This window comes from Apis dorsata, unplaced genomic scaffold, assembly GCF_000469605.1.
Source record: "Apis dorsata unplaced genomic scaffold, Apis dorsata 1.3 scaffold_99, whole genome shotgun sequence".
Classification (NCBI taxonomy): Eukaryota; Metazoa; Arthropoda; class Insecta; order Hymenoptera; family Apidae; genus Apis; species Apis dorsata.
In genome coordinates, this window is record NW_006263397.1 from 320,544 (window position 1) to 326,596 (window position 6,053).

The window sequence follows — 6,053 nt, forward strand, 5'->3', positions numbered from 1 at the left end:
TTGGACGAGGCGTCTGTTCAACCCCTCGTCTCTTTCTGCAACATACATGAAATTACGAAGGAAAAATAATAATAATAATAATAATAATAATAATAATAATAATATTGATTAATAGCAAAATGCAAAATAAAAAATTCTCCGATTCGATAATTATTTCAAGGATTAATGACACGTGGTATTAATAATTGTATTTGTTATCGTTTTATATTAATAATAATAAAATAATAATATTAATTTATTATGTAATACGGAATAAAAGAGATTTTTATTTGAATAATTTTTTAATTAGGATGTTCATATATATTTATAAATAATTCTTTCTTTTTTTACATCGATATAATGTATAATTTTTTAACAATGTGAAATCACATTGTTTAAAAAATTTAATTTGAGATAATATATAGAATAATCGTTAATTAAAATATTAATTAAACAATTGAATATTATTTAATTATTAAATAATTGAAAAAAAATGTATTTCTGTTATCAATAATTGATAACAAAAAATTTATCTCATTCCAGTAATATATTTAAGTATGAAAGGGTTAATTTGCAATATTTAATAATATAAATATATTGATTTTATAAACAATTTAAACGTTGAATTACAAAATTTATTTATCGAATTAATATTCTGTTTTACAATTATCCATTAAAATTATACCAATAACAAATATGTTATAATTCGTAAAAAATAAATATTAAATGTTAAATAATAAATAAAAATTAAATATTAAATGCTATTAATATTCCGTCGAACGATTTCTATTCTATTGTATTATGTGTAAAAACAAAACACGAGGCCTTTATCGCTCGAATTACGCGTTCAAAATTTGTTTATAATCCCACCATACCGTCTTTGTACATATGCCCGTCCTCGAAAATTTTCGAAAGCGAGACGAGACAGTCGCGTTCGTGCTCGCGTATGTGAAACTTGGTCGCGTAAACGTGTCGTGCGAATTTAATAAATTTTCGAGCGTGCATTTTTTATTTTATTCTTTTTAGTGATTCCATCGAAGATGTGAATGGAGATGCAACGATAGAACGGCCTTGGGAAAAAACGTTCAACGTCACGGTGATGGAGAGTTTTCTACACCGGTGAGTGTTTTTCATTTCACATATTTATTTATATTTTTGCCATCTCTTTTTATTACCGTGACTTCTGGCACGGCCACTTGATTCTTTCGTAACAATGTGTTTAAATCCTTGCATGATTTATTTCGTGTGCATTCGAATTTTAAATTAAAAACGTAGATAGATAGATATATATTTATTTTTCGATCGTAGTATAGAATTTTCATGCATTATTTTTTTACATCGATGAGTGTTTTGTAATAATATGTTAATATTTTTACGATCTTTTTCGAATAAGAAATTTTTTTTTTTTTGTTATATTAAATTTTAATTGACAACACTCATCGATATTTGTCTTCGGTAATTTTTATTGCATTTTTCACATCGATGAGTGCTTTTTAATAATATATTTATTATTTCTATAATTTTTTTCGATTGATACTAAATTTTAAACGATAAAAATTAAACAATATAGGTTTTTCTTTTCGATATAATTTTTCCTTTCTATACTTTAGATATATATCTTATAATAAATAAAAATAATAATAAATTAAACAATATTGCGTATATATATATATTATTCTTATTTCAACTCTTCGTAATATTTCCTTCCATTTTTACTTCATGCTCCAAAATCCAAACAGTTATTACGACGTCAAATCAATCATCGATATCGTTATAATATTATATAATAATATAATATATTACATATATAATTATATACATTATAACGATATCATACGAGATTACATTCTCACGTGCGATCATCTCTTCTCATCCTTGGTTATATCCTCGACGTAAACATTCCCCTCGACGTAAATACCTTACTCATGCCGCAAAAAGCATCTCTTCTTCCTCTCAAAAACTATCAACATACACTCCCCGGTCCCGAACGCTTCCAAGAAAATATCTCCACGTACAAACAAACGACCGTGGCCCGACCATTCAAATGACGAGCAACAAAATGCCAACAACAAACCCTTGCCGAACGAAGAAAGCAACTCGGGGACTCCTTCCCTCTCCCTCTCCCTCCCCCCCCGCCCACCCACCCATCCATCCATCCATCCTCCACGTGAAAAATCCCTCCTCCCTTTCCTTCTTCCTCCCCGTTAGTCGCGCCGCAGGCGCGCCACCCCCTTCGAGAAACCCGTGGAGGGGGGATGCAGGGCGCACCCCTCCGCCGGTCTCGCTCCCCCTCTGCCGCGTTTCCCGCGCAAGAATACCGTAGACAATGCCGGGGCCTAAGGGAACGGCGGGGGGCGCGGGGGTTGGGGAAGCGGGCTCGGCGTGGCAAAAACGAAACCTTCGAACCGCGGCTCTCGAATCGTGTTCGCCATGCTTTTTACGCCCGTGGTCGACGATTCCCTCGCTCTTCCCCCGCGTAATGGGCCGCCTGGCCTCCGCTTTTTTGCTTATTACCGGCGCGAAGGCCGCCGCCTTCGTGGCCTGGGCCCCCTCCCCCTCCCCTCTTCCTTATCCCACCACCACCGGATGAATGAAAGGATGAATGGAAGACGAAGCGTTTCGGCCGATACCCCCGCGCGCGCGGATCGCCGACCTAGATGGCCGCTTAGCCCCCCTCCTCTCCGCCTCTCCCCGATTTCGGTTCCACCGGTGGAATTGCTTTTCTTGCGACCTCCTCCGTGGTGGAAGGAAGTCGAGATGATTCGATTGTTTCAGGGTGTAAATTGAATTTTTCGTTTCGTTGGTGGTCGCTCGATTGGGGAGGGGGAGCTCGATTTCTCGAGTTTTAGAGTTTTAAATGAGGCTCGTTTTCGGTTTCGAATTTTTTTTCGAGTTTTGTAGGGGAAGAATAATTAGTAGTGGATGGTGGATGTTCATTGCCCTGAAAGGGGATTTCGAACGAAGTTCAGATTTGTCGTCGATTCTTTTCGATTCTTGCTCGATGATTTCTTTTTTTTTTTTTTTCCGTTCGTTCTCCTTTCACTTTTCCAACGCTTGAAATCGAATCGATATCCATTGTTCCGAATACTCTTTCATCCACTCGATAAAGGTTTACTTTAAGTTTCACGAGATATTGAAGAAGAAGAAAAAAAGGTTTGCGGATAATAACACAATATTTAGGATCCTTATCGTTCTTATTATTATTTTCATATCTCGTTGCATTATCGCGTTATATATTTCCTGATGTTTCGAAGATACGAAAGGCGTTTCGATTCCGTTTATATATTCCATTATATTCCGTTTCAAATATTCCTTTTGTTGTATCCTCGGCGAGCGATATCCGAGAGAAGCGTAGCTTTTAAGCTAACCTTTCGCGTAACAACAAGTGGAAACAGCGCCTCTTACAGAAAACGAGGTAGAAAATAATCCTCGTGTATATATTTGCTTTCGAAAAAATGATTTTGTTCGCGGAATTCTCGTGCGATGCTACGGCCACGTAATATTAATACAAAACGCACGGAAGAAGAGATCGAAGGCAAATGGTAAACGAGTAAAGATTATCTCTCGTTCCCGCGGTCCCAAGGATCGGCCTGGGAAGAGTAAAAGCGTAAAATCTTCCCTCGGCTTGGCTGGCCAATTGTCATTGGGCGTTCGTTCGCCGGTCATCCGTGAAATTCGAAACGGCACCCGTGTTCCGCCATACCTTCGAGGCGGGAAAATAAGATCCGCTCGCGCCCTTCACAGATGCGTACAGATGTTTCAGCAAGAACAATATAAAATTTAAATCGATAATATTATATCGTTCAAACTTTCTTCTTGCTTATTATTATCACGAGCAATTTTAATTGTCACATCGTCCAAAAATCAAAAAAAAAAAAAAAAAAAAGAAAACCGACGATCGTCTTCCGTCGTTTCCCGCGCGAGGACGAGGAAGAACCCCGCGGCGCTGTGGTCGAGGAGGGGGGCGCAAGAAACTGCATCTCCCTCTGGGTTTAAGCAAAAAGGGCAGGAACTTATCGGAAATGAGAGTGGAAGGATGATTGTTTAGCTGGTAGAGGCAATCGGGCGCATAACCTTCCGCGGCGCGTTTCGAAACAGGGGGCAGGGGGCTCGTGCTGGTCGCCTAATGGACGCTGGAATGTAGCTAGAACGGCGAGTAAACGTCGGGTAAAAGCCAGACGATCGTTGGACGCCGCGATATATATATATATATAGAGAGAGAGAGAGAGAGAGAAGTCTCTGGCAAGAAAACGCAAGGAAACAGCCTTAACTAAAGCAAAGTGGGTGAACGGTGCAAGCGGGCAAAGTGCGCGTAAAGACCGGCCTCGTAGGGACGTTCCCTGTTCCTTGTGCACGCGAAACCGTGGGAGTCCGCGCTGTGTGTACGCACTCGCTAAAACCATTGTTTACGGCAGCACGGGAACAGGCCATGGAGAGCTTCCCTGCTAACTAGCCCCTCTCTTTGGACAGACGAGCCTCTAACTGTCGGGCTGAGGCAACTCCTCGAGAGAAGCTTTGAGAAGCTATCGTGTTTTTTGAGAAGGCAGAGAGAAGGATGGATTATTATGAAGTTGCAGTCGAGGATATATATATATGTATCTATTTATTTTCTGTTCGAAAAGCAACGATTTTCATTGTTAGAATTGATATTGATTCACGACAATTATTTAGAATATTCGAGTACGCGTGGCAATCTTATTATAAGTTAAGAAAAAAAGAAATGTAGTAAACTAGCATAAACTCCTCGAGAGAAGCTTTGAGAAGCTATCATGTTTTTTGAGAAGGTAGAAAGAAGGATGGATTATTATGAAGTTGCAAACTTCTATCTATTTATTTCGAAAAGCAACGATTTTCATTGTTAGAATTGCAACTATTTGTATTTAGAACATTCATAGAAATTAAAAAAGAAATGTAAATTAGCTTAAATGAACTCCTTGAAAGAAGCTTTGAGAAATTATCGTGTTTTTTGAGAAGGATGGATTATTATGAAGTCAAGGATATATATATATATATATATATATTTATTTTCTGTTCGAAAAGCAACGATTTTTATTGTTAGAATTGCAATTATTTATATTTAGAACATTCGAGTAGGCGTGGCAATCTTATTATAAATTAAAAAAGAAATGTAAATTAGCTTAAATGAACTCCTTGAAAGAAGCTTCGAGAAGTTATCGTGCTTTTTGAGAAGGATGGATTATTATAAAGTCAAGGATATATATATATATATTTTCTGTTCGAAAAGTAACGATTTTCATTCTTAGAATTGCAACTATTTGTATTTAGAACATTCGAGTAGACGTGGCAATCTTATTATAAATTAAAAAAGAAATGTAAATTAGCATGAACTCCTTGAGAGAAACTTTGAGAAGCTATCGCATTTTTTGAGAAGACAGAGATGAATGGATTATTACGAAGTTGCAGTCGAGGATATATATATGGATCTATTTATTCTCTGTTCGAAAAGCAACGATTTTTATTGTTAGAATTGCAACTATTTAAAACATTCGAGTACGCGTGGCAATCTTATTATAAATTAAAAAAGAAATGTAAATTAGCATGAACTCCTTGAGAGAAACTTTGAGAAGCTATCGTATTTTTTGAGAAGACAGAGATGAATGGATTATTACGAAGTTGCAGTCGAGGATATATATATGAATCTATTTATTTTCTGTTCGAAACGCAACGATTTTTATTGTTAGAATTGCAACTATTTAAAACATTCGAGTACGCGTGGCAATCTTATTATAAGTTAAGAAAAAAAAGAAATATAGTAAACTTGGAAAATAGTTGATGGTATTACGAGTCAGGGGTTTAACCTCATCGCGCGTATCGTAGGATTAAAAACCGTCTTCTCACCGCAGCTCTCCGTCATAAAGCGAAAGAATTTCTCTTTACACGGGATATGCAAAGATATTCCCCTCGACTTAATAAACCCTCGAATTCCAACAAGAAGAACGTAGTAGCAACAACCACCGAGAGATCCGCTCGAAAAGAGAAGAGAAGAAAAGAGAGAGAATCCGATCGCATTCCCACACAATCGTAAATAATATTAAAAACAGATCGACCCGGCC